Source organism: Giraffa tippelskirchi, chromosome 8, assembly GCF_054371585.1.
Source record: "Giraffa tippelskirchi isolate mGirTip1 chromosome 8, T2T-mGirTip1v1.2.pri, whole genome shotgun sequence".
Taxonomy (NCBI): Eukaryota; Metazoa; Chordata; class Mammalia; order Artiodactyla; family Giraffidae; genus Giraffa; species Giraffa tippelskirchi.
Window position 1 is genome coordinate 103,356,689 of NC_137282.1, and position 18,465 is coordinate 103,375,153.

The 18,465-nt window shown below is 38.5% G+C and overlaps 1 protein-coding gene across 1 annotated transcript in view; it reads right to left on the reverse strand.

Moving 5' to 3' along the window:
• The window catches only part of SREK1IP1 (SREK1 interacting protein 1), a 374,836-nt gene that overhangs the window by 108,267 nt on the left and 248,104 nt on the right, over positions 1–18,465 (reverse strand). The window lies entirely within an intron of this gene.

An 18,465-nucleotide genomic window follows, 5' to 3' on the forward strand; every position in this document is an offset into this window, starting at 1 on the left:
ATCTAAAACTACTCTACGAAATAAAATTTATTTTAAAAACTTGCAAAGATAAATGATATTCAAATTTAATTCAAATGATAATATCAAATTATTCTCAGGTTTCATAAGTTGAAAACATGTCATCTGATAGTTGCAGTGTAATTCAAATCAGTTTTGAGAGCAATTCGGTAATATTTATTAAGGGTCTTTAGGACAGTTGTGATCTTTAAAGACCATAAGGAGCCAATGTTTTTAGGACATTAGAGTCCTAAAGATAGGCCTCATTTTAAGAATATATCACAAGGATGTACCGTGACATAGACAAAGCTCTTTACCACAGTTTATTTACAATAGAAACTTTTGGAAAACTCCATAAACATTTGGAAAATTAATAAGTAATTATTATCATCCATACAAGAGAATGTTATATCAGCAAGCTAATTTTTAAAACAATTTTTAAAAATAAGCAAGGCTAAAGTGAAAAACAAGTCTACAGAACTGCATACATAGCCCATGGAATTCTTCAGGCCAGGATACTGGAATAGGTAGCCATTTGCTTCTCTGGGAGATTTTCCCAACCCAGGGATTGAACTCAGGTCTCCTGCATGGCAGGCAGATTCTTTACCAGCTGAGCCACCAGGGAAGCCCAAGAATACTGGAGTGGGTAGCCTATCCCTCCTCCAGTTGATCTTCCTGACCCAGGAATCAAACTGGGGTCTCCTGCATTGCACACAGATTCTTTACCAGCTGAGCTACCAGCGAAGCCCAATACAATGTTAGGTATGTAAAAAAAATAAAAATTAAGAAAATACACAGAGAAAAAATTACCAAAAAGTATGCCAACGTGTTACATCTGATCTTTCCTGGGGGTTAAGATAATATGTAAGTATTTTATTTTTCTTTTATGTCATCTAGTTTCTTACCTATTAAAAAAGAGTATGTTTTACTTCTTTTAATTATGATAATTTATTTGTAGATTATATTTTAGGTTTTCTTCATACACAGAACAATTCTTTTCCAACCCTTGTATCTTTGATTTCTTCTTACATCTTGCTGGCTGGGGTCTCCAATTCTATGTTGAACACAAATAGTAATGGCAGGCACTTTGTAGGTTTTCTAATCTTAAAGGGACTGTTTTCAGGGTTTCTGTAATTTTCCATTTCTTAGATTGCTTGAGGACTGTTTATGTTGAATGATTGTGAAATTTTATCAAATAGTCTTATTTGTTAAAATCATGATATAATTTTTCTCCTTTAAGCTAATAATATGAAAAATTACATTCAGTTGTTTTCTTTTATTAAATCAACCTTTCATAGAAGGAATAAACCCAACTTGGTAATAATAAACTAACATTTTCATCCATAGATTTTGATAGCTACTATTTTGTTTAGCATTGTCCATATACATTAATGAGTGAGATTGACCTATAACTTTCCTTTCTTGTTCTATCCTTGTCAAAATCGTGGTAGTATCATGTTATCAGGAATATTCCCTCTATTTATATTCTAGAATAATTTCCTGAAGACTGGGATTATTTTTTGCTTAAATGTTTGATAAAACTTGCCTGTAAAGCCATCTGGGACTTGTATTTTTTCCTTTATGAAGAGAATTTTATCTAAATTTCTTAACACAAGTTTTTCTAAGAATTTTTCTATGTCATCTAATTTTGGAGTGTGTTGGCATAAAGTTGTTCCTAAGAGCCTCTTACTGTCTTCTTCATATCTGAAACATCTGTAGTAATAACCTTTTTAAATTACTGATATTGTTTATATATGCCTCCTGTTTTATTCAAGTTTGCCAGAGGTTTGTGAAATATGTTCCTCTTTCAAAAAACCAACTTTTGTCTTGATCCTTTCTATTGTCGGTTTGTTTACCATTTCATTAATTACTATTTTTACCTTTACTGTTTTCTTCCTAATATTTTCTGTGAGCTTCTTCTCTACTATTCTTTTTGTTAACACCTTGACTCGAATACTTAAGTCCTTCTTCTCTTCTAATATAAACAATTAGGGCCCTAAATCACCCTCTAGATACTACTTTAGATGAATCAAACAGTTTTAATATATAAGACTTTTATCACCCAATGTCAACATTATTTTAAATTTCCTTTATGAGTTACTGGACACATTAGTTATTATAAATATGCTTTTACCAATTTCCAAACATATGGAATTTTCTAATTATCTCTTGTTTGTGATTGCAAACCTAACTGCAGTATAGTCAAAGAATATAGTCTTTCAGTCTTTAAAAATTGTTGAAACTTGCTTTATGACCCAGTAGGGACTTGATTTTCCTAAATGCATATATTCTGTAGTTGTAGAACCTTAGGCATATGTCACTTTATTGTCCTAAAGATCTACATTACTACTGAATTTTTATCAGTTTGATCTATGAATTACTGAGAAAGTATCTTAAAATCTCCCATTATAGACTGTGGGTTTGTTTATTTCTCTTTTGATTAAGTCAAGTTTTGCTTTACATATGTTGAGGTTAGTTTCCTAGTAAATTACAGTTTTTCCACCATGGAGTCACTCTCATTATCCCACATTAGTGCCTCTTATTTTAAAATTGACATATTTCTGTCAGTAACATATCCGTTAACTTAATTTTTGTTATTATTTGCATGGAATATATTTTCTCAGCCTTTAACTTTAAGACTTTTCACCTTTCTATACCTTTACATTTAAATGTCTCTCATAAGTAGCAATTTTTAAAGATTTTTACTTTGAAATTATTGTATATTTACAAGAAGTTTCAAAGATATAGGCAGAACTGTGGATTTACAGAAAGTTGAAAAGTTTCCTTTCTCTCAGTCTCCCCCAGTTCATTTACATTTTAAATAACCATAGTACAGTATCAAAACCAGGAAACTGACATTGACACAATGGGTGTGTATAGATCCGTCATTTTATCACATGAGTAGTTTTGTGAAACTACCACTGCAATCAAAACACAGAACTATTCCTTCATTACAAATACCGAAACAACCAAAAGTGACTCAGCCAGTTAGTGTTAGGAAGTCTTTGTCAGAGCTCTCCTCGCTCAACCCACCTCCACACTATGACCAGTTCAGTTCAGTTCAGTCCCTCAGTCATGTCCAACTCTTTGCGACCCCATGGACTGTAGCACGCCAAGCTTCCCTGTCCATCACCAACTCCCGGAGCTTACTCAAACTCATGTCCATCGCATCAGTGATGCCATCCAATCATCTTATCCTCTGTCGTCCCCTTCTCCTCCGGCCTTCAATCTTTCCCAGCATCAGAGTCTTTTCCAATGAGTCAGTTCCTTGCATCAGGTGGCCAAAGTTTTGGAGTTTCAGCTTCAGCATTAGTCCTTTCAATGAATATTCAGGACTGATTTCCTTTAGGATAGACTGCTTGAATTTCCTTGCAGTCTAAGGGACTCTCAAGAGTCTTCTCCAACACCACAGTTCAAAAGCATCAATTCTTCTGCGCTCAGCTTTCCTTATAGTCCAGCTCTCACATCCATACATGACTACTGGAAAAACCATAGCTTTGACTAGACAGACCTCTGTTGATAGAGCCATATCTCTGCTTTTTAATATGCTGTCTATGTTGGTCATAGCTTTTCTTCCAAGGAGCAAGAGTCTTTTAATTTGATGGCTGCAGTCACCATCTGCAGTGATTTTGGAACAAGCCTCTCACTGTTTCCATTGTTCCTCCATCTATTTGCCATGAAGTGGTGGGACCGGATGCCATGATCTTAGTTTTCTGAATGTTGAGTTTTAAGCCAGCTTTTTCACTCTCTTCTTTCACTTTCATCACGAGGTTCTTTAGTTCTTCTTCACTTTCTGCCATAAGGGTGGTGTCATCTGCATATCTGAGGTTATTGATATTTCTCTCGGCAATCTTGATTCCAGCTTGGGCTTCATCCAGCCCAGCGTTTAATTCCAGCCCAGCTACATCCAGCCCATATATGTACATATAAGTACATAACTTATATGTACTCTGCATATAAGTTAAATAAGCAGAGTGACAATATACAGCCTTGACGTACTCCTTTCCCGATTTGCAGTTCCAGTCTGTGGTTACAGTCCTTTCCAGCGTGTGGTTCCATGTCCAGTTCTAACTGTTGCTTCTTGACCTGCATACAGATTTCTCAGAAGGCAGGTAGGTGGTCTGATATTCCCATCTCTTGAAGAATTTTCCAGTTTGTTGTGATCCACACAGTCAAAGGCTTTGGCATAGTCAATAAAGCAGAAATAGATGTTTTTCTGGAATTCCCTTGCTTTTTCAATGATCCAGTAGATGTTGGCAATTTGACCTCTGGTTCCTCTGCATTTTCTAAATCCAGCTTGAACATCTGGAAATTCACAGTTCATGTACTGTTGAAGCCTGGCTTGGAGAATTTTGACCATTACTTTGCTAGCATGTGAGATGAGTGCAATTGTGTGGTAGTTTGAACACTCTTTGGCATTGCCTTTCTTTGGGATTGGAATGAAAACTGACCTTTTCCAGTCTGTGGCCACTGCTGAGTTTTCCAAATTTGCTAGCATATTGAGTGCAGCACTTTCACAGCAGCATCTTTTAGGATTTGGAATAGCTCAACTGGAATTTCACCACCTCCACTAGCTTTGTTCATAGTGATGCTTCCTAAGGCCCACTTGACTTCACATTCCAGGACATCTGGCTCTAGGTGAGTGATCACAACATCGTGGTTATCTGGGTCATGGAGAACTTTTTTGTATAGTTCTTCTGTGTATTCTTGCCACCTCTTCTTAATATCTTCTGCTTCTGTTAGGTCCCTACCATTTCTAACCTTTATTGTGCCCATCTTTGCATGAAATGTTCCCTTGGTATCTCTAATTTTCTTGAAGAGATCTCTAGTCTTTCCCATTCTATTGTTTTCCTCTATTTCTTTGCATTGATCACTGAGGAAGGCTTTCTTATCTCTCCTTGCTATTCTTTAGAACTCTGCATTCAAATAGGTATATCTTTCCTTTTCTCCTTTGCCTTTAGCTTCTCTTCTTTTTTCAGCTATTTGTAAGACCTCCTCAGACAACAGTCTTGCCTTTTTGAATTTCTTTTTCTTGGGGATGGTCTTGATCCCTGCCTCCTGTACAATGTCATGAACCTCCGTTCATAGTTCTTCAGGCACTCTATCTATCAGATCTAATCCCTTGAATCTATTTCTCACTTCCACTGTATAATCATAAGGGATTTGATTTAGTTCATACCTGAATGGTCTAGTGGTTTTCCCTACTTTCTTCAATTTAAGTCTGAATTTGGCAATAAGGACTTCATGATCTGAGCCACAGTCAGCTCCTGGTCTTGTTTTTGCTGACTGTATAGAGCCTCTCCATCTTTGGCTGCAAAGAATATAATCAATCTGATATCTGTATTGACCATCCAGTGATGTCCATGTGTAGAGTCTTGTGTTGTTGGAAGAGAGTGTTTACTATAACCAGTGCATTCTCTTCGCAAAATTCTGTTAGCCTTTGACCTGCTTCATTTTGTACTCCAAGGCCAAATTTGCCTGTTACTCCAGGTATCTCTTGACTTCCTACTTTTGCATTCCAGTCCCCTATAATGAGAAGGACATCTTTTCTGGGTGTTAGTCCTAGGAGGTCTTGTAGGTCTTCATAGAACCATTCAACTTCAGCTTCTTCAGCACTGCTCATCAGGGCATAGACTTGGATTACTGTGCCCAGTGTGATATGATGGCATATAAATGAAGTGGTCATGTTAGCAGATATGTGGTAGGACTACTTGCAAGAACTCCTGGTTCTAGGGATTCAAATGATGTCATTAGGACCATCTCTGCTTCCCTATGAGGTGGCTTCATTGTCAGGCAGGCTTTCTTTACATGGTGGAAGAGCAGAATATAGGAAGCTTCTGGTTCTCATTATCCATACAGTTAGTGATTACAGAGAAAAGGGTCAGGCCCTCTTTACCTTGGTCTACAGGCTCAATATTAAGAGGGCACTGGGTCATGTCCCTACCTTTGGACCAGTCACTATAATTAGAGGCTAGATGCTCTGATTATCCATATTGGGTTGCAGGCGCTCCTTTATGATGGAGAAGAGAAGACCCAATAATTGTAGCCTTCCCCTGCCCACAAACAGAATCACAGGGAGAGAAGCAGAGACAGCTCCTAAAAGGAACAGAGGTCTTCTGCTAGCAGAAGAGGGGGCAGGCAGAAACAACTGCTCCACTGCAGCAGCGATTATAATACGTAGCCTGGGTGGAGAATCAGCGTTCTACATATTCTCCTGGAGAATCATTTATTCTCTGGGCTTAAACTTTCACTTGTACCAGGAGGATTCTCAGACCTACAACTTCAACCATAATTTCTTTACTGAGTTTCAGGCCTGGCATTTATAATGACCTGTATTATTATCACCTCAATTTAACACATCTAAATCTAAGCTAATTATTTTCCCATGAAACCAGCTTCTCCTCTGGAGTTTGAGATTTCAGACATGGTTTCATCATTATTCATCCTCCTAACTATAAAATTCTGGAGGCATTCTTAATACCTCCTATAAAGTCTCCCTTTGTAACGCCTCTTATAGCTCCTCATTCCTTTCTACCACTTCTATGGAATCCCAGGCTCCACTATCTTAATGGCAACACTCTTTCTCATTCTAACCCCTACCTTACCCATTCCATACACTGATACCAGATTAACCTTCTCAAAATATTGCTAGACTTCCACCCCAGACTGAAAAATAAAATCATTTTTCTCTATTGTTTATAGGATGCAGTCCAAAATACTTAGCTGGTATTTCAGGGTCTTTTACAATCTGGCTCCAACCCACTTTTCCAATCTACTTGATTATTATTTCCTTATACAAACTCTCTGATCCAGCCAAGCTGATGTACCTATCATTCCCCACACATACTGTGTGCATTTGAACCCCTTCTTGTGCTTTTGTTTATACCAATTCCCCTGCCTTGAATGCTTTCCCCATTTCTTCTCCCTATCTAAGCCCCATCCTTTTTCTTCAAGACTGTGAGACCTTATTCATTTATTCCCCAAAATTTTCTATACAAATTCAGCAGTCTGCTGGCTCCTTCCTCTATGGGCAATTGGTCCCACTATTCTTCTAGTAATAAATTTGAGCACCCCTCTTCCCCAGCTGTGTCATGAACCAGCTCAGCTCAACTGCCAGCTTCCAAGACACTCCTCTCTAAGACAGGTAATGCACAAGATGTCTCCAGATCTAAAATCAGTCTTGGCCTGTACTCACTGCTATATTTAAAATAGATAACCAACAAGGTCCTACTGTATAGCACAGGGAACTCAATATTACATGACAGCCTGAGTGGGAGGGGAGTTTAGGGGAAAATGGATACATGTATATGTATGGTTGAGTCCCTTTGCTCTTCGCTTGAAACTATTCCACAACATTGTTAATTGGCTATACTCCAATATAAAATAAAAAGGTTAAAAAATAAAAAATAAAATCAGTCTTGGAACTTCCCTGGTGGTCCAGTGGTAAAGAATTCATCTTCCAATGCAGGGAACTGTGTTCAACCTTTGTCTGGGAACTAAGATCCCACATGCCGCAGGGCAACTAGGCCCATGTGCTGCAACTACTGAGCCCCTGCCACAGCTAGAGAGACCATGCACTTAACTAGAGAAGATTTCATGCCACAACAAAGAGCCTGCACACTGCAATAAAGACCCATCACAGCCAAAAATAAAAAAAATAATTAAAAAAATAAAATCAGTCTCGTTGGCCAAGGCCAGATACCTGGTGTCATCTGGTGGAAAAAAAAAAATGTACAACCTAAAAGTTGAGAGTTATGTTTTACTAAGCAGACAACACTGAGGACTTAAGCCCAGGACACCACATCTATCACTCTGCGAGACTGTTCCAACGAGGAAGGGGGAGGAGAGCCAGGGTATATGGGGGTTTTTACAACGAAGACCAAATACTTGGAAAATCAAAAGATTGCTGTTAATTAAAAAAAGAAACAGATATCTCAAGGAATTTATCACTTTTCTATATATGAAAGATGCAAGAGTCTGGAATCACTGAAATCCTTCCTTTGATATGCCTCTCAGCTATCTGGGGCCAGTATCATGTCCTTTCTCATCCTGAGTTTTCTCAGGGTGCTCTGTCAGAAGTGGCTGTAGCAGTTGACTGCCAGGTGGCAGGCATCCTACAGGGATGACTGTAATGTGATGATTTGATGGCTGCAACATCCTTTGTTTACTGATGCAGCAGGCAATATTTTTCATTCACCCTGGTGTGGACAAGTTTGTATACCAATGTGATCATTGAATTACAGCTTTGTCTGTATACGAGACAGTTGGCATCACCCATATCACTGATCTTCTGCTTCAAATTTTTCTTCAGCTCTCCAGTTCCTTCTAGAAAATGGAATCCAGCTCTACATTTCAGCCTACTTCTGTATGATCTCCCAGGTTTTTGAGCTCTTGTCAGCCTCCTTCCATGTTCCCTGTCTGCTAGGAGGCTCGTTAACAACAGACTTCTTTCACAGATGGTTCTGCCACCCTGTATATTATCATTTCCACTTCTGTTGTTATAAATTTCTCTTTGGCAGCAATTTGCCTTATTTGCCTTTGCATCCCCAGCAACTAGTATGTATAAGTTAGTTAGTTGCTCAGTTGTGTCTGACTCCTTGCAACCCCATGGACTGCAGCCCACCAGTCTCCTCTGTCCATGAGATTTTCCAGGCAAGGATATGGAGTGGGTTGCCATTTCCTTCTCCAGCGGATCTTCCCAGCCCAAGGATCGAACCCGGGTCTCGTGCACTGCAGGCAGATCCTTTACCGACTGAGCTACAAGGGAAGCCCAATGTACATCAGTCATATTTTTTAACATGACCCCCTAAAACCTCCACTAAGTTAGACCTCCATGAACACTTGGGCTAATACTAATTATACCAACTTTGTCCTGTCTCTTTGGACACAATGTAATTAACAGATAGTTCCCCACCAAAGATCAGTTCTCCTGTTTCCATTTCCTGTCCAGACTTTTCTTCTTCCTCTTCTCTGTCAGCCAATACTACCAGATTCCGGGAATCCCTCACTGTCAGGCATGAGTTTTGACATTTAGCACTTGCCATCTTAGATATATGTTTGGATGTCTCTGAGAGTCTAAAAACACCAGACATTCAGTAAGGTTTTGTTGATAATGCTTTCAGCTTATTGTACAAAGCTGAAAGTCTCTGTTGTCTCTTAGTCTTATAATGAAGAATCACCTGTCAATCATTCTCTATCAGGTTCTTCTTCCTCACTATACCCTTGACTATGCAGATTCAGACATTTCCTCCAGATGTGGAGTCCTTCCCAGTCTATTTATTTAAGAACTTTTTAGTAATTTTCATTGCAATTATAATCACAGATTAACAAGGAAAATGTGATTTATAAAAGGGAGGGAGTCATTAGCTCCTTTTAATCCACACACACAAAAAAATAGTCAAGCACTAAAACAAAGGTCTTTCCTTTTAAGATTTCTGGTTAACAACCTTTATTTCTGTCTTATCTATTTAATGCCTTTTTTTGGCCCAATTTAAAAGTCTATTGCTACAAATTTTCTCTTACTAATATCGTCATATAAGGTGAGAATGATTTCCTATCATTTGGATCACATAGATTACTAAAGCAGTCATTTAATCTTAAAAGCAGTAGTTAGAGCCTCAGTGTATTAGTTAGCTATAATACAAAGGTATAAGAAATGGCTTTTACTTTAAGCACACTATTATTAGAGGCCTTATTATAGAAATTGGTTTCAATTATTTTGAAGTTTAAAAAATGTTTGTATACATCTTTGAGGGAAGGGTGCGGGAACTAAATTATTTTTGCCTGGAAGGAAAAAACCTGATAGGTGACCTGATATGACTCTTTAAGAAGATAAGAGGTTCCTGTAAAGAGGATGGTGGCCTCATCGTAGCCTTGGTCAGGCAGCAAATCAGTAGAACTAGTGGTGGAGTCTGCACTGGCAGTTTTGAATGAGCCAGAGGTACTGCAGCTGCATTTGCTGCCAGACTGGAAGTCAAACACTCTTTCCTCCTGCCAGACATTCAGAAGAGAGACATCAGATTCGTCCTTCCAACTTCCACAGAAATGGACAGAGGGCAGAACAAGCCACGTGGGAGGGGCTGGAATCTATCCTAGTCTGATGTAGAAACCTCCATCTTACCTTCCCTGGAAGCACCCTCTTATTCCCCAATTCCTTCAGGGAGGAAAAACCTGAGATCTTCTATGCCTTGGAGTTAAGGGACGCTCTCTCAACCTAATTCTCTCCCCATTTCTGTCAGAGTCTAAAAGACTTAGATACATCATCTTTTGGAAAAGGAGTTTTTATTTTAACTCATCCATCTTACTTCCAGTCTGGCACCAAATGCTATGTATTTCCTATATTCAGTAAGGAAATGGAATTAAATTGCTCCAGGAAAAAATTTAGAATATGCAGAAAGAACAATGTCCTGACTGCAAAGTTTGTTTGTTGCTAGAACAATTGTAAGGAATTGTAGTATCTTCTTCCAGAACCAACCTTGGAGAAAAAAATACAAGTGAGGTCTGGAGCTGGCCTTCCTAGTGGGAGACTCTGAATGTCCTTTACCACCCACCGATGCATCAGAATTTCAGTAATTAGATTGAAAACCCAAGAGTTCAAATGCCTCAATACTCAGAGCCATCTAATGGTGTTATTTTGTAGCCCTTTATTTATTCAAGAGATTATTTTATTAACCTATCCTAAGGAAGGACCTGAATACTTTAAACATGGATTTTATTTTCAGTGTTAAACTGAGATCAGCAACACTGGAATTCCTATTAAAGACTCTAGGAAAGCTTATCCACACTGTTTTCATTTGCAAAAAAATCAGTGAGCTTTCCATTCCTTTGCATGGTAGACTACATTCTCCTCTCCTCTGATGCCTTTTTCTGTAATTATGTCTTAATGTTAATGCAACTTTTATCTTTGCTTACCCACTGGTTTTTCCTTTTTCTCCCAAAGTGAAAGTTGCTCAGTCATGTACGACTTTTTGCGACCCCATGGACAATTCCATCGAGTCGATGGAATTCTCCAGGCCAGAATACTGGAGTGGGTAGCCTATCCCTTTTCCAGCAGATCTTCCTGACCCAGGAATTGAACTGGGGTCTCCTGAATTGCAGGCAAATTCTTTAACAACTGAGCTACCAGGGAAGCCTTTCCAAACCCATCCTTCTTTAAAAGGTAAGCGCATACTTATCAGAATCTGCCATACTGTAACAACTATCCTCCCTCTGTCCTTACCATCGTACTTATGGTCCCCGCCTGCTTGTTCCGCTTCTCACCCTCATTGCTCATTTACAATTTAGGTTTTGCTCCTTTTGTTCCTTAGATTTACACAACTTTCCACAATGACTTCTTCGTGCCAAAAGGTATTTTTCTAAGTCCCTCTGGGACAACAGGCAGCTCACACCTTGAAAGGGACTCGGCCCTTCATGCTGTGACACCGCGTCCAGGGGGTTCCCGCTGTCTTCCTGGCAGTCCCTTCTCCATCCCTCTGCGTCTCTTTCCTGTTTCCCATCTCTTATCTGATGACGTCTTGAGATTTAATCATCCCTCTCCCTTTTTTTGTTTTCTATACTTACTACTTCCTGGACACACACCATTCTCAAGACTTCCCTGACCTTTCTTTGCTTCTAACTTCTAAATTTTCATCTCCAGCCCTCATATCTTCAATTGTTCAATTTTATCAGGAAAAGCTCCAGTTTACAATTTCTCAGAGTGGGAAATGTGAATTCATCTTTTACTCTTTTCTCTCATCCCTAACCTGCCTATTTTCCCTAATAGTAAATAATTTGGAAGCCCAATTGTTTCAGAGATAGACTGACCCACTCAGGGCCACTTATGTGAGCAGGAGTCCTGGGACTATGACGGGTGGAAGGGTGGTATGTGAATGTGTGGAGGGAATCATAACCAGGCTACAGAGTGTCTGTCTACAGAGATTCTTTTCTAAGAGGGACTAAATCAGTGAAATCCTGGGAAGAGAAACTGGAATGTGGAGAGGTAAGAAAATAGCGTCAAGAGAGAAAGTCAAATTGACACAAATTTTAAAGTTTAATGATATCAAACTGACCAGTTTGTGGGAAACTTTCCCAGTTTGTGGGAAAGCAGGTACTTTCATAAATAGATAGCATACCATACAACTCAATATGGCCACTTTGGAAAGACATTTCAGAATGTCTCTTACAAATATAAATGTATATATTCTATGAGGGCTTGTTTACAATTTTACTGTAGCATTGTTGATAATATTAAAATATTAGAAATAATCTACATGTTCCAACTAGAGAATGATTGAGTAAACTGTGATATTTCTATTATTCAGAACCCCATGCAGAAGTTCAAGATTGACGGAGAGGTGCATGAATACAGGAGCCTCTACAAAGATAATATTGAATAGGAAAAAGAAAAGCATGTTGCAGAATGATGCATACAACATATAATTTCTATAAAACACACACATATATATAAACAACACTAAGATACTACATTTTTTTTCAGGTGCATGCATGTAAATATACAGTTGTGTAATAAAAGAAATGCACAGCAAAATTATTAGAAGGATTATTTCTGGCGAGGAAGGAGAGAACTGAGGCTGGGATGGTGGACAAAGAGGACTTTATCCTTATCTGGATATGTAGTATGTTTAGAAGAAGAAAAAGTCACGGTTATGTTAGTTGTGTGCTTATTAGAGAGACAGGAAGAGAGAATGAAAGAGAGAGAACGAGAGAGCAAAGAAGAACCAGAGAAGGAAGCAAAGTAGGAAATGGAATGGCCAGAAATGACCTGGGTCAAAGGACAGTTAAGGAACTGGTTCTGCAGACACAGCCTGTCCACTGCAGTGTTTCTCCAGGGCGTGTTTCAGCATACTTGGCTGGCCCAGATGTGTCCTTAAAAGAACCAAGTTGTGTTGGAAGGAGTGGCCACTGCAGACAAGGTTGGAGGGACCAGAAAAGCAGTGGCTGATTTAGCATCTAGCTTTGGTAAGGTGCAGATAAGGCAAAAGCCAGAACCATAGAAAGAGGTCTAGTCAATGGGAAGGAGGTCCCAATAGAATCCATGGACAAAGAGTCTGGCCAGTGAGTACATGTCCTCTGAGCATGCAAAGCAGGAATAGCTCATAGAGTCACAGTTAGATACAAATTTCAGGGATGACTGGCAGTGGGTTTTGTTAGTTCCATGAGATATTGAAATTTCTGTTATTTTTTACATTGAATAGTTTCTATTATTTTCTAGTGAGTCCTTTTGTGAGGACTTACCTTAAAACAGTTTAAAGTTTCTTCCTGATTGTTACTGGCACACTCAGGCTCCTTGTCCTTTTGTATTATGATAATAGCCTAATAAATGGCTTCACTGCCTCTTCATTCCAATGCATCCTACCGATCACTGCCAAATTAATTTTCTTAAAGCATCACTTGCCTCATATTATAATTCACATAATCAAGGAATGGCCATGGTCCTCTTTTGCCCAAGATCTTACCCAACCAAGCATTAGGATGAAACTCTTCTTTTTTGCTCTAAAAGGTCTAAGTAATGTGAACCATTCCCTATTTAGCTAACAGTAACTCCCACTCTGCCCATAATTTGCATCATCAATTCCTCAGACCACTGGAGTTAACTTTTAAAGTCCACTCCTTTAAAAGTATAGGAAGGCAGTGGGAGGCATCAGATTTGTCCTTTGGTGTATCTGCTTCCCAATGTGGCCTCAAATCATGTACATTACTGTCATCCAAAGAAAACTGTTTTTTCTGCTTCTCACCTCCCATCGTCCTCTTCCTGAACTGAGTCATTTATCGTATTTCTGTGACCTCACCTACAGCACTTTTCATGTTAGCCTCTCTTCTTTCACATCCAGGTCAGGCTCTTCATGTACTTCACTCCTCTCTTGTGCCTTTCCTCTGCTACTAGCCAACCCCTGAAGAGCTCTCCCTGCTTCTTCATCTATCCAGATGCTACATATCCCTAACTCAAGAAGCATCCCTATCATGTATAAAGGACCTTGTGGCTCAGATGGTAGAGAATCTGCCTACAATGCAGAAGACCCAGGTTCAATCCCAGGGTTGGGAAGATCTCCTGGAGAAGGGAATGGCTACCCACTAGACTGTGTGATAGAGATGCATCCTGATGCCTTACTATCAGGATGCATCTCTAACGTATAGCCTTTTCTAATAACTCCACCCTATAGAGAGGTCGATCCCATCTCTTGATCCCATCCCTTGAGGTATTTATATACATCAGAAAATAACACTCGGCCTCTCTCACCTTCTGAGATGGCCCACATTCTGTCTGTGGATTGTGTTTCTCTCTAAATAAATCCATTTCTTACCTATCACTTTGTCTCTCACTGAATTCTTTCTGTGCTGAGACACAAAGAACCTGAGCCTCGGTAAGCCCAGACAGTAGTAGTCCCTTGTTACCAAACCAAACTTGGATAGGCTCCAATCTACTGATACTGAGTTGTAGTGGAGTTGACTGATTTTCAATAGTTAGAAAGCAAGGGTTGGCCTCCCTGTCCAAAGGCAAAAACCACTGAAACCCACAGTGAGTGGGAGAAGTTAAGTATGCTGCCCCCAAGCACATAGAACCCAGACTGGTTGGAACCAGAATTTGATGATGCTGACTCCCACTTACTTTGCCACTAAGCAATCAAAAGAATCCATGAATTGATCATGCCCTCTTTGAACTATTACTATAAAATTCCTCACTACCCTCTCCAGGTTGGGATACAGTTTTTAGGGCATTATCCCATATGGCCCCCATCTCCTGGCAAAGCCATAAAACTATTCTTTTCTATTTCACTCCCTCCTAAAAAGAAAACACTAATATATATCTTATTCTTTATGATTTCATGTGTGTGTGTTTAAGTACCGTAGAAGGAATCATATCTTTTATTGTATTCTGAGAAGGCAATGGCACCCCACTCCAGTACTCTTGCCTGGAAAATCCCATGGATGGAGGATTTTCTGTCCATGGGGTCACTAAGAGTCGGACACAACTGAGTGACTTCACTTTCTCTTTTCACTTTCATGCATTGGAGAAGGAAATGGCAACCAACTCCAGTGTTCTTGCCTGGAGAATCCCAGGGACAGAGGAGCCTGGTGGGCTTCCGTCTATGGGGTCGCACAGAGTCGGACACGACTGAAGTGACTTAGCAGCAGCTAGTGTTTAACATACCATCTTGCTCATAGTGAACACTAAGTATTAGATGATGAATTGATTTGATATATTTTCCACTTGTGCAAAATTATTCTTTATGTATCATGTTAAGCAGGACTCTTTTGGTTGCAAATGGCAGTAACTCAAACTAACTTAATTTAAAAGGGATTTGATTCACCTAACTGAAATTGTAAGTATACTTTGACTTAAGGCAAACTTGGATCCATGTGCTGAAATAATATCGTTAAGGATCAATCTATCTAAAATTGCATCAAAATAAAAATAAATTATCTAGCAACAAATTTAACCAAGGACCTGAAAGACCTATTTACACTGAAAACTGTAAAACACTGATGAAAAAAATTGAAGAAGACACAAATACATGGAAAGATATTTTGTACTCATAGATTGGAAGAATTTATATTGCTAAAGTTTTCTATTATCCAAAGCAATCTACAGATTCAATGCAACTGCTGTCAATATTCCAATGGCATTTTTCAAAGAAATAGAACAAATAATCCTAAAATTTGTATAAAACCATAAAAGACCTTGAATAACCAAAGAAACCTTGAGAAAGAAACAAAGCTGGAGGCATCATGTTCCCTGATTTCAAACTACATTGCAAAGCTGTAGTAATCAAAAAGTATGGTATTGGCATAACAACAGATGCAAAGATCAATGGGACAGAATAAAGAGCCCTACAATAAACCTACACATATATAGTAAATTAATTTATAACAAAGCAGTCAAAAATACACTATGGGACCAAGACAGTCTCTCTAAATTAAAAGTTGTTGAGAACACTGGACAGCAACATCCAAAAGAATGAAACTGGATCACTATTTTATACCATATCTAAAAATTAATTCAAAATTGATCAAAGATTTGAACTTAAGACCTGAAACCATAAAACCCCTAGAAGAAAACAAAAGCATCAATTCCTTGTTATCGGTCTTGGCAATTACTTTTCAGGTTTGACAGCAAAACTGAAGCAAAAAGTAAATAAATAAATAGGTGTGATGATATCAGACTGAAAATCTTCTGCATGAAAGTGGAATCCATCAACGAAATGAAAAAGCTACCTACTGGATGGAAAAAAATATTTGTAAATGATATATCTGATAAGAGGTTAATATCCAAAATATATTAAGAAGTCATACAACTTATTAGCAAAAGTAAATTAATTGATTTTTAAAATCCAATTAAAAGTGTGAAGGAGACCTGAATAGACATTTTTCCAAAGAAGATCTACAGATAGCCAATAGTACATGAAAAGGTTTTTGGCATCATTAATCATCAGAGAAATCTAAAATGAGATAAAACCACAATGAGATATCACTTCATACCTATCAGAATGACTGTTATAGAAAAGACAAGAAATAACAAGAGACTGTGAGGATGTGGAGAAAATGGAACCTTTGCGCACTCTTGGTGAGAATGTAAACTGGTACAGCCACTGTGGAAAACAGTATGGACGTTCCTCAAAAAATTCAAAATAGAACTACTATATGATCCAGCAATTCCACTTTTGGATATGTATCTGAAGAAAACAAAAACATTAACTAGAAAAGACATATGCATCCCCATGTACATTGCAGCATTATTTAAGATAGTTGAGACATGTGCATCAATAGATGAATGGTTAAAGAAATTGTGGTATACACACACACAGACACACACACAAAGGAATACTATTCAGCCATAAAAAGGATGAAATCTTGCCATTTGCAAGAATATGGATGGACCTTGAGAGATAGATGCTAAGTGAAATAAATCAGATAGAAAAAGACAAATGCTATATAATCTCACTTATATGTGGAATATTAAAGAAAAGAAAAGAAAGAAAAGAAAAAGCCCAGCTCATAGATATAGAGAACAGATGGGTGGTTACCAGAATGGGGGAGGGAGGTGCAAAATGGGTAAAGGAAGTCAAAAGGTCCAAATTTCCAGTAATAAGTAAGTCAAGGGGATATAACGTACAGCATGGTAGCCATACTTAATAATACTGTATTACATATTTTAAAGTCATTAAGAGAATAAATCTTAAAAGTTTTCATCACAAGAAAAAATAATAGGTAACTATGTATGTTGATGGATGTTAATTATAGATGGTCCCCGACTTAAGATGGTTTGAAGGACAATTTTTTTTACTGTTTCTAGGCTAGCAGATATGCAGTATGATACTCACTTACGATTCCAGGCACCAGTAGCTCCCAGTTAGCCACACTACCACAAGGATAAAGAACCAATATACTCTCAACCACCCTGTACACACACAGTCATTCTGTTTTTCACTTTCAGTACAGTATGTGATAAATTACATGAGATAGTCAACAGTTTATTGTAAAATAGGCTATGTGTTAGAGGGTTTTGCCCAACTGTAGGCTAATATAAGTGTTCTGAGCACATTTAAGGTAGGCTAGGCTAAGCTGTGATGTTTGGTAGGTTAAGCATATTAAATGCATTTTCGCATGATATTTTCAACTTTCAGTGGGTTTATTGGGAAGTAACCCCATTGTAGTAAGCTGAGGAAGATCTGTAGACTTATTTTGGTGATCGTTTTGCAATATATATATAAACATTGAATCAGTATTTTGTACACCTGAAACCACTATAATGTTGGATGTCAATTATCCTCCCCCACTCTCCCAGAAATCTGTCTTTCTCCATCTCTGCATTCTGATGTTCTCTGGGTTGGCTCTCAGGGAGTCTGTCGATCATAAGCAGCAAAAGCAGTCCCCAGAAGCTACAGGCTTTCATCCCATCACCCCAGCAACCCCAGGGAAACTGTTAATATTTGGTTGAAATATATAAAATTGTCATTTATGTAGGTCGAAAATGGTTGAATAATGGCAATTTCATATGTTTCAACATAATAGTTCTAGGAAAAGTCCCAAGATCTACAGTTCACTACTTCAGCTTAGATTTCATACCCATTGATAAACCAATTATTTGTGGCCACTAGAATGCAGTACTCTTCTTAATTAGGTTGGAGTCATATGCCTACCCAAGAGCTATGTGACAGAAAGTGAGAGAAGACTGGTTTTCTCAAAGGAAATTTAAGATGCTATTAGCAGAAAAAGGAAAATAAAATCAGACGAGGCAAAACACCGGATGCCCACTGTGTATATAAGAAACAACAAATGTGGCAATTTACTATAAAGGGATGTGTGTGTGCTCAGTTGCACATGTACAACTCTTTGCGACCCCATGCACTGTAGCCTTTCAGGCTTCACTGTCCATGGGATTTTCCAGGCAAGAATACTAGAGTGGGTTGCCATTTCCTCCACCAGGGGATCTTCCCAACCCAGAGATAGAACCCAAGTCTCCAGTGTCTC